At 39.0% G+C, this 11,727-nt stretch overlaps 1 pseudogene; it reads left to right on the forward strand.

Moving 5' to 3' along the window:
• The first annotated feature begins 925 nt into the window (after positions 1 to 925).
• Positions 926 to 1,570, forward strand: LOC138439669 (DNA polymerase epsilon subunit 3 pseudogene; annotated as a pseudogene).
• Positions 1,571 to 11,727: the final 10,157 nt, after the last annotated feature.

Below are 11,727 nucleotides of genomic sequence, written 5' to 3' on the forward strand. Positions count from 1 at the left end.
AAAAAGAATGAAATATACCAATTACAGCAACAAGGTTGGATCTGAGATTATTATACTAAGTGAAGTAAGTCAGACAGAGAAAGACAAATATCATATGATATGGCTTATATGTAAGAATCTTAAAATAAAAGATACAAATATACTTATTTATAAAACAGGAACACTCAGAGACTTAGAAAACACAATTATGATAACCAGGGGAAAAAGCAGGGAGGGGAGGAATAGACTGTGAGTTTGGGATTGACATGTATATGCTGCTATATTTAAAATAGATAATCAAGAACCTACTGTAGAGCACAGGGATCTCTGGTTAATATTCTGTAATAATCTAAATGGAAAAATAATTTAAAAGACAAAGGATGCTTGTATGGGTATAACTGAATCACTTTGCTGCATACATGCAACTAACACATTATTGCTAATCAATTGTATTTTAATATAAAATAAAAATATAAAAACAACTAAATGAACGAAAGGAAGGTTGTAAGGTATTGATATAAGAATAAACATAAAAATCACTGAAACATCATAAAGATTTTAAAATTAAAAAAAAAATTTAAAAATACCAAAAAAAAAAGAAAGTCCGGGAATATACTTAAATAGATGAAAAGTTTTACAAAGATATCAAAGTAATTGAAGCAGAAATAATATATTTTTCAACAAATTATACCACATCAATTAGATATCCGTATATGAAAAAAAGGAACCTCAACCACTACCTAATGCGGTAGATGAAAATTAGCTCTAAATGAGTCATAGATCAAGAGGTCAAAGCTAAACTTATAAAAATTCTGTGAAAAAATTACAATCAAGAACCATAAAGAAACTAAAAAATTGAACATTGTTAATATTTTAAATCTTCTGATCATTAGAGATTATACATTTTAAAAATAAAAAGGGTGGGACGGAAGCCTCGCTGGGTCAGACTGTGGCGACGCGGGAAGTCCAGACGCCGTGGCGGCCTGAAGAGGAGGTCGCAGGCACGGTCCCCGGCCGCGACCATGGCGGAGAGGCCCGAGGACCTAAACCTGCCCAATGCCGTCATCACCAGAATCATCAAGGAGTCGCTCCCGGACGGTGTCAACATCTCCAAGGAGGCCCGGAGCGCCATCTCCCGCGCCACCAGCGTCTTCGTGCTGTACGCCACATCCTGTACCAACAACTTTGCAATGAAAGGGAAACGCAAGACACTGAATGCCAGCGATGTGCTGTCAGCCATGGAGGAGACGGAGTTTCAGCGGTTCGTTACCCCATTAAAAGAAGCTCTGGAAGCTTATAAGAGGGAGCAGAAAGGCAAGAATGAAGCTTCAGAGCAAAAGAAGAAGGACAAAGACAAAAAAACAGATTCGGAAGAGCAGGACAAGAGCAGGGATGAGGACAATGATGAAGATGAGGAAAGGCTGGAGGAAGAAGAACAGAATAAAGAGGAGGAAGTGGACAACTGAGGAGGATGGGGAGACGCCCCTTGGAAAGAACCACGAGAAAACTTGGTACACGTTTGTGTGAAGCTTGTTCCGGCTGGGCAGAGTAGTCTTAGGCAGAAGAGCCTGATGAGATTGAAATAAAAACTGAATTAATCATCAGGATTATCTTCAAAGCCAGTGCTTACCAGACTCGGAGCATCTGAGTAGCAGAATCCTGGTTTGCTTAATCAGTCTCAAGGTTATAACTTTTGGCAAGAGGGATTCTGAATAGCAAATTTAATTGGTCAGTTTGATCTCTTTTGTTTACATACACATATAGTTAGGCAATTGTTGACCCCCCAGTTCCCTCCCTGCCCCCCAGAAAAGTAATAATAACTTCCATGCTGCTAACTGTGTCCCAAATCACAGAGGCAGTTCAGGCTCAGGAAAAATTGAGGTTTGATCACAGTCAACCTATTTGATTATACAATATTTGGCAATACTAGCTTATTTCAAGTGATAAGAATGGCTTAGCTTTAGGAAACTACTAAAAAGGTTGAAGAGAACAATAAAATCTGCTGTTTCTTCACTTGACAGTAACATTAATTTAATTTTGTTTTCTATAGACCCACTTGGCTTAGAGCCCTTCTATATTGCCTGTAGGCGTGTAACCTGCTTGGGAGGCTACCTTCTAGGCACATTGTTTTCAAATCCACAGAGCAGAATTAGTTAAGCAAGGTTGCCAATGTCTTACTCTTATAAAATAGATGGTTTAGTTTTAAATGCACCTCACTGCCTGCCACTGTACAGCTTCAGGATTTGTCATCATCTCCTGGAAGGTATAAAATTCCAGGTTTTCGTGTCCCGTAGTCCATCTTCCAGATTTGTGACTATGGCTTTTCGTTTTCCAATTCATGACAAGTTCCGAACTTTATTTCTACTAGGCACAGCTTTCTCCCTCTGTGCTTCTCACCACCTGTCTCTGTCCTGCCTCTCCTCTGCTCCCCATTCCCACTTTCTCTGTCCCTCTTTTTTTCACTTCTGCCAACCCAGGAACTTGGATGACCTGCAATATCACAGAGTATAGGTTCCTCTGATTCCCTAGTTCTAATCTCATGTCTTAAAAGTGATTTTGTAAACCTCTTTGACCCATGAGGGAAATCTGATGGTGCTCAGTAATTTACTTCCTCCCCTAACCCATCCCCTTTAACTGCTTCTAAGTATCTCTGTTGACCTTTCCAGGTGTTCTTCTATTTCCATTTGGTGCTCTTTGTATAATAAAAAACATTATTGTTAAAAAAATACATAAAAAGGCAATTCACAGAGTAGGAAAAAGTTGTATCTACATTCACATGTACAAAATTTTACATTATATGTAAGTTTATGTGTAAAATTATATATGTAAATTCATTATATATATGATAGAACTATATCTAGAATATATATATATATATATATATATATATATATATATATATAACCTATAATTTAGTGATGAGAAACCCAGAACTCCTATTTCAAATTGCACAGAGGTCTTAAAAAAAAAAAAAAAGAAACTTCTGGAAAAAGGTATAGAAATTGCCTGTAATATAACATTAAAAATTATCAGCTTCAGTAGTTATCAAGAAAGCAAAGTAAAACCTCCATAGTTTATCACTATATACTTCCTAGAAGCACCAAAATGGTACCAAGGGACAGAGATGTCAAATAATTTACTTTGAAATCAGAACTAATTTCTTGTGTTTTATGTATCTATGCACGTGTGTAATGTCACTTGCTCCTAAGTCACTTCAGTTGTGACCAAATCTTCGTGACCCCATGGACTTCAGCCTACCAGGCTCCTCAGTCCATGGGATTTTCCAGGCAAGAGTACTGGAGTGGGGTGCTATTGCCTTCTTTGGTAATGTCACTTAGTATTCCATAATGACTGTCACAACTTTTCCAGACATAACTTACTGGAAACTTTTCAGAGTTTCTCTCTCTCTATATATATAATGATTGTGAAAAACAAGTTTGTATTCAAATACTTTCAAATGGCCTCACTGCTCCACCTCTCAAGAAATCAGTGCTAGATTTCCAGGAACTTTGATACTGATAATAAGAAAGTTCTCTCTCTGACATGAGTGCACAAATTAACTACATCGCAGGTCCCAAGGCTGGAATACTGCTCTCCTTGTCATTCACATGACATTTGTCCTTCTTAGATAAACCAGGCTTGTATAAAGAGGATTCACCTATTTTAGCTGCAAGTGCAGGGAATACAACTCCTCACTCAAGAATGAGTGTTTCTCAAGCATGTCTCTTTGGAATACCTACTTCTAAGAAAAATCCTTTCCATCAAAGCAGATAATTAGTTCCTGGGAGAGAAAAGAGCAGCTATAAGACAAAGTCCTTGAACCTGTATTGGAAACTTGTTAAATATCCACACATGCAATTGAAAATGTCTTTATCTGTTATTTACATTTTTCAGAGAAAGACTTGTCAAGAGTTGAAAGATCCATTTGAAGGTGTTTCCACCACATTTATGCCTGCTGACTTTTGGAGTAGACCATCCATGGATGATCATTTCTCCATCGTTTTCTTTATCAGTTTATTCTAAGTTCAAGTTCCAGGTTTTCTGTGAAATTTATTGACTCTTTAGGCTAGAAGGAAATATGTAAACATATAGAACGATTTATCTCCTATTGATTTTATATTGAGTTATCTGAATAGCTTCTTTCTGAATGTGTCACATCTTTCTTATTGAAAGTTCCTTATCCTAGGGCTTCCCTGGTGGCTCAGAGGTTAAAGCGTCTGCCTGCAATGTGGGAGACCTGGGTTTGATCCCTGGGCCGGGAAGATCCCCTGGAGAAGGAAATGGCAACCCATTCCAGTATTCTTGCCTGGAGAATTCCATGGACAGAGGAGCCTGGTGGGCTACAGTCCACGGGGTGGCAAAGAGTCGGACATGACTGAGCGACTTCACTTTCACTTTCACTTATCCTAAGAAGAGGTCAGTTTGAACATGTGATTAGTTCTGAATACCCTCAAATATCATTAATATCATCTAAGACCAGAAGTTAAGTTCTTCAATAGAGATGATGCTTAGTAAAGACTGTTACTTTACATATATTGTTGTTGTTCAGCTTCTTACTGGTGTCCGACTCTTTGTCACCCCATGGACTGCAGCATGCCAGGCTTTCCTGTCCTTCACCTTCTCCTGGAGCATGCTCAGACTCATGTCCATTGATATGAGTTTATGTATATGGCAATTATGTTTTAGTTCAGTTCAGATCAGTTCAGTTCAGTCGCTCAATCATGTCCGACTCTTTGCAACCCCATGAATTGCAGCACGCCAGGCCTCCCTGTCCATCACCAACTCCCGGAGTTCACTCAGACTCACATCCATCGAGTCTGTGATGCCATCCAGCCATCTCATCCTCGGTCGTCCCCTTCTCCTCCTGCCCCCAATCCCTCCCATCATCAGAGTCTTTTCCAATGAGTCAACCCTTCTCATGAGGTGGCCAAAGTACTGAAGCTTCAGCTTTAGCATCATTCCTTCCAAAGAAACCCCAGGGTTGATCTCTTTCAGAATGGACTGGTTGGATCTCCTTGCAGTCCAAGGGACTCTCAAAAGTCTTCTCCAACAGCACAGTTCAAAAGCATCAGTTCTTCAGCGCTCAGACTTCTTCACAGTTCGACTCTCACATCCATACATGACCACAGGAAAAACCATAGCCTTGACTAGATGGACCTTAGTCAGCAAAGTAATATCTCTGCTTTTGAATATATTATCTAGGTTGATCATAACTTTTCTTCCAAGGAGTAAGCATCTTTTAATTTCATGGCTGCAATCACCATCCACAGTGATTTTGCAGCCCCCCAAAATAAAGTTTGACACTGTTTCTACTGTTTCCCCATCTATTTCCCATGAAGGGATGGGACTGGATGCCATGATCTTCATTTTCTGAATGTTGAGCTTTCAGCCAACTTTTTTGCTCTCCTCTTTTACTTTCATCAAGAGGCTTTTTAGCTCCTCTTCACTTTCTGCCATTAGGGTGGTGTCATCTGCATATCTGAAGTTATTGATATTTCTCCTGGCAATCTTGATTTCAGCTTGTGTTTCTTCCAGCCCAGCGTTTCTCATGATGTACTCTGCATAGAAGTTAAATAAGCAGGGTGACAATATACAGCCTTGACGTACTCCTTTTCCTATTTGGAACCAGTCTGTTGTTCCATGTCCAGTTTTAACTGTTGCTTCCTGACCTGCATACAGATTCCTCAAGAGGCAGGTTAGGTGGTCTGGTATTCCCATCTCTTTCAGAATTTTCCACAGTTTTTTGTGATCCACACAGTCAAAGGCTTCAGCATAGTCAATAAAGCAGAAATAGATGTTTTTCTGGAACTCTCTTGCTTTTTCCATGATCCAGTGGATGTTGGCAATTTGATCTCTGGTTCCTCTACCTTTTCTAAAACCAGCTTGAGCATCAAGGAGTTCATGGTTCACGTATTGCTGAAGCCTGACTTGGAGAATTTTGAGCATTACTTTACTAGCATGTGAGATGAGTGCATTTTTCAAAAACAATAGCTATTTTAAAGAATTAAATTTTAAAATTTATTTTTAATTGTAAAAGAAAGAATTCACCTCATTCTTCTGCAAAATGTTGAAAATGACAGTCCCAGTGACTGAGAATATTAGTCTGGGAATTAGAAACCCAGATTAGAATCTTGCCTTTTCCCACCAGCAGCTTCTTGATCTGGGGTACATTTCTTGCAACCTTATATTCTTATTTCTTCTAATATCAAGTGAGAAGACTAATCCCCCTCACAGGCTGTTATGTGAATATAAATGTATCCAGCACACCACTGAAGACACACAGAGGAACTTTACTTATTTTTATGACTATTTTTCCACAGATGATTAGGAAGAATTGACTTTTTTGGCAATAATACAGAAAAAAAAATTAACCATACATTAAACTGAGGAACAGTCATCTCCAATTTTAAAGAAGCCAAAGAGACCCATGTTATGCATAGCAGTTACTCCAAAGAAGAGTTCTACATATTCATGTTTGGACTAAACAAGTCATGGTTTGTATCAACTAATAATCATGTTGATGTATTTTTGTGTGTGAGGTGTATTTAAATTTTGTTTCCAATATCATGATTAGTCTTAATTATTTAAAAATGTATATGATGGCAAAATAAATGTAGATTAGAGAATTGAGTCTTACAAATTTCTTAATCTTGATGAGATTCAATTTTTTCATCTGTCAAATTAAGTTAATGACATAATTATTGCTATTGTGTGCTATGCTTATTTCTGCTATGTGGATGGAATGATACCATTCACATAGATTTATTGCAGATCACTTCTATACATGGATGACTCCTCGCATGCAGCTCTGTCTGTGTTTGAAAGCTGACTGGTCCATTCATAATGTATGTATTTATTTGTGCATCATTCGCAAACACCTTTTTTTTTTTTAGCAGTTTACTAATATCACATGTTTGCTGCTGCTGCTAAGTCGCTTCAGTCGTGTTTCCTCTGATTATTTGCGACTTCGTGTACTAACAGTCCAGAAGTGTATTTGTTGGAAAGCACCGTCCTTTTTTTCTGACTCCTCCTCAACTCCCCCATAATTCTCTCCAAAATAATGAACTGCAGTTAATGGCTGGATATGCATTTTTCTAGATGGTTTGTATGCATAAGTGTATTTTTTGAAACGGCAGTGGGTCATAAGGTACAGCTAATTTAAGTGTTACTGAATAGTGTGGGCACCTTTGTGTGTGTGTGTGTGTGTGTGTGTGTGTGTTTCTGCCTCATCCTTTTCCTGTTGTCTGATCTACTGTCTGTGTTCATCACTTTAATAGCTGCCTCCTAGTCTGTAAGTCATTAAATCCAGTCCTCATAATGGGACATTTGCTGATCTTGTAAATAGCTCTACAGCCAGCATCTTTGCACACAGCTGTTTTTCCCTTTATCTTCTTTCTCAGGATAAACTCCTAGAAATGGGGTTGTTAGAGCAAAGGTAGGTCGTTATGCGGAGGGCCCAGGAAGCTTTGCCAGCATGAAACTCTCATTGGCAATGCTGAGAACCCATTTCCTCCCAGCTGTTCCCAGTGGTCACTGCCCTGATGGGCCTGCTCGCCAGTATTAACAGCCACACATCTTAGGCTGAGGCTCTAACCTTAAATTCACATTGATCTCTGTTTACTTGGTGTGTCCACTTTTTTTTCTATCACTGCACAGTATGAAGTAGTGTGGGTTTGATCGCTGGGTCAGGGTGATCACCTGGAGAAGGAAATGGCAAGCCACTCCAGCATTCTTGCTGGGAAAGTCCCATGAAGGGAAGAGCTTGTTGGGTTATAGTCTATAGGGTCGCAAAGAGTCAGACATGCCTGTGGTGACTTAGCATGCACACAACCATGCCATGCATATAGTAATCTATTGTTAAAAGTGTATCTATAAATTATTGGATTATGGAAATTTATATGAAAGATGTTAATTTTGTTACAGTCACTCCTGTATCTTTACATTACTTTCCTATACCAATGCTTTGCTGCAATTTGTCAGCTCATATATAGTCTGATTCTTGTATTCCTTTCTGTCTTTCATCTTCCTATCATACAAATCACACAAATATCTACTAGATTTATATGCAGGATTCTCTGTTTCTCAAATCTCTCTTTATCCTTATACTCACATTCTCAATTACCTTACACGGTTTCCCATTTCCTAAGAGTAGCGAGAAAATCCATTAGCCATTCATAACTTTTACATCCATTTTCAATCTCTTGTACTTAGCTACTTCTATGTGCTCACTCAGTTGTGTCTGACTCTTTATGACCCCATGGACTATAGACCATTGGGCTTCTCTGTTCATGGGATTTTCCAGGCAAGAAATGGAGGGGTTGTCATTCACTTTTCCAGGGAATCTTCCTAACTCAGGGATCGAAGCTGCCTCTCCTATTTTTCTTGCATTGTCTGGCAAATTCTTTCTCACTGAACCATCTGGGAAGATTTGCTACTACTATGTGTAAGACCTGTTGGTTCAAATTAGGCTCTGGGTCATCTCAAATGTGCACAGATGGTCTACTGCTGTGTGTGCATAGGGTACCTCATGTCTCCAACTAGAAACATATCCTAGGAGAGGATTTGAGTTAACTTCAAGAGATCAGAAATATTTTCTTCCTTTATCAAAAGAAAAAAATACTCTTCAGAATTTAGAATTCAATATAATTTGGCATTTATTACATGGAGAGTATAAACTCAAGATTGAGCTAATATGATTTTTTTTTCAGGTAATGCAATTAACCATGATATACATGGAGAATATGCACAACGTGACAGAGTTTGTCCCACTGGGACTCACATAGAATCCAAAGCTACAGAAAGTCATATCTGCTGGTTTTTCTGGTCATCTACATTGTCTCTATGGTAGGGAATGTGCTCGCCTTGGTCACCATCACAGTCAGCCCATTACTGATGTCCCCAGTGTACTTTCCCCTGGCTCATCTCTCTTTTATTGATGCTTGTTACTCCTCTGTCAATAACCTGAAATTGATTGTAGATTTCTTCCATGAAACAAAAACCATCCCTTTCAATGGGTGCGTGACTCAGATCTTTGGGGAGCATTTATTTGCAGGTGCTGACGTCATCCTCCTGACTGCAATGGCCTATGACCGCTTCCTTCTTTTGTTGGGCTCCTATGGGGTCATTGCATGCTCCCTAAGGACACACAGTTTGGAAGCGTGGTGCAAGGCCCACTCCATGTGTGTTTCCCACATCACAGCTGTCATCATATTCCTTCTGCCCTGCATTTTTGTGTACCTGATACCAGTTTGGAGGCGAGGCGCAAGGCCCTCTCCATGTGTGTTTCCCACATCTCAGCTGTCATCATATTCCTTGTGCCCTGAATTTTTGTGTACCTGATACCAGCAACTACTTTTCCAATTGATAAAGCAGTTACTGTGTTTTATACCATGATAACTCCCATGTTAAATCCCTTAATCTATACCCAGTATAGAAATGCCCAGATGAAAAATGCTATTAGGAATTTGTGGAATAGAAAAGTGATTTCAGGTGATAGATAGATAAAGTTTACAAGAAGCCCAGCATTGATTCTACTAATGCAAATGTCAAAAGGACATTGCTGATGCTTTCGGCAAAGAACACTTCTATGAGATAAAAGGAAAATAAATAGCCAGTACACATCATAGATTCTGCAGGGGGGAGAAGAAATGGGTACAAGAAAAGTCAGGAAAAACTTAGCAGGAGACTACTTTTGCATGTTTGGGCATTCTACCAGGTTGGGGCTTAGTTTTTCTAGTTTCATCAGTGTATGTGGATTAATGAACTCATTCTAATAAAAAAAAATTAAAAAAAACCCACTCATATTTAGCAGTAATCTCTGTAATAATCCAGTGAAGTCAACATTGCTACTTACCCTCATTTTACAGGTGGGAAAGCAAGCAGAAAGAAGAAATTTCCAAAACAGAAATATTGAAGATTATTTAGCTGTATTTAGCTGATCTCTCAGACTATGTTCTCAGCTTCTGAGCTATGCTGCCAGGCAATGATGACAGAAAGGACACATAACTACATTATTACTTCCATTTTTTGAGACAAGCACTGTGCTGAAACACACATGATGCCATCCAACCATCTCATCCTCTGTCGTCCCCTTCTCCTCTCACCTTCAATCTCTCCCAGCAGATACTGAATAAATCAGTGTAAATATAAGAGAAGATGAAAAACTCACATAAAATATACAGCAAAATGTAGCATTGAACACTAGGATTTACATTCAATCTTATAGCTGGGGCAAGTAAGAAAGGTGCTAACAATTTTATAATAGATCCAGGAAATATATGAGGGAATGGATAAAAGTAGAAAAGTCATTAACTTTGATCAAGCCTGATTTACTGATATGGGCTCACTAAACAGTGGTGGTAGTTTAGTCGCTAAGTTGTGTCCAACTATTTGCGACCCATGAACTGTAGACAAATAGGCTCCTCTGTCTATGGGATTTCCCAGGCAAGAATACTGGAGTGGGTTGCCATTTCCTTCTTCAGGGGATCTTCTCCTCTCAGGGATGGAACACAGGTCTGCACTGCAGTCGATCTCCTGAATTGCAAGCAGATTATTTGCTGACTTAGCCACCAGGGAAGCATCCACTAAGCAGAGAAACTGCATTTAATGTAGCAACTGGAGGAGGTAAGAAAGGCTTTAATAGGATTTTTGTGGTGTGTAAGATATGAATCAAATGGTAACCCATAGTGAGCAGCTTCAGTTCAGTTCAGTTCAATTCAGTTGCTCAGTTGTGTCTGACTCTTTGCGACCCCATGAATTGCAGCACGCCAGGCCTCCCTGTCCATCACCAACTCCCGGGGTCTACCCAAACCATGTCCATTGAGTCAGTGATGACATCCAACAATTTCATCCTCCGTCATCCCCTTCTCCTCCTGCCTTCCATCTTTCCCAACTTCAGTGTCTTTTCCAGTGAGTCAGTTCTTTGCATCAGGTGGCCAAAGTATTGGAGTTTCAGCTTCAACATCAGTCCTTCCAATGAATACCCAAGACTGATCCGCTTTAGGATGGACTGGTTGTATCTTCTTGCAGTTCAAGGGACTCTCAAGAATCTTATCCAACACCACAGTCCAAAAGCATCAATTCTTTGGTGCTCAGCTTTCTTCACAGTCCAACTCTCATATCCATACATGACCACTGGAAAAACCATAGCCTTGACTAGACAGACCTTTGTTGGCAAAGTAATGTCTCTGCTTTTCAATACGCTATCTAGGTCATAACTTTCCTTCCAAGCAGTAAGCGTCTTTTATTTTCTTTTTTTATTTTTTTTTAAATTTATTTTTACCTTATTTCACTTTACAATACTGTATTGGTTTTGCCATACATTGACAAGAATCCACCATGGGTGTACATGCGTTCCCAAACATGAAACCCCCTCCCACCTCATGGCTGCAATCACCATCCACAGTGATTTTGGAACCCAGAAAAATAAAGTCTGACACTGTTTCCACTGTTTCCCCATCTATTTGCCATGAAGTGATGGGACCAGATGCCATGATCTTCGTTTTCTTTTTTTTTTTTTATCTTAAATATTTATTTTTGAGATGTTAAGTAGACCTCACTCTGTGTGCCTCATACTTCTCTTTTATTCAATGCAATTTTATCTTTTTCTTGTCAACTCTTCATTCTGAGTGAATATTTTATTTTATTTTATTTTATTTTTTTTAGTTTTTTATTTTTTAAATTTTAAAATCTTTAATTCTTACATGCATTCCCAAACATGAACCCCCCTCCCACCTCCCTCCCCATAAC

The sequence above is a fragment of the Ovis canadensis genome, chromosome 4 (genome assembly GCF_042477335.2).
Source record: "Ovis canadensis isolate MfBH-ARS-UI-01 breed Bighorn chromosome 4, ARS-UI_OviCan_v2, whole genome shotgun sequence".
Classification (NCBI taxonomy): Eukaryota; Metazoa; Chordata; class Mammalia; order Artiodactyla; family Bovidae; genus Ovis; species Ovis canadensis.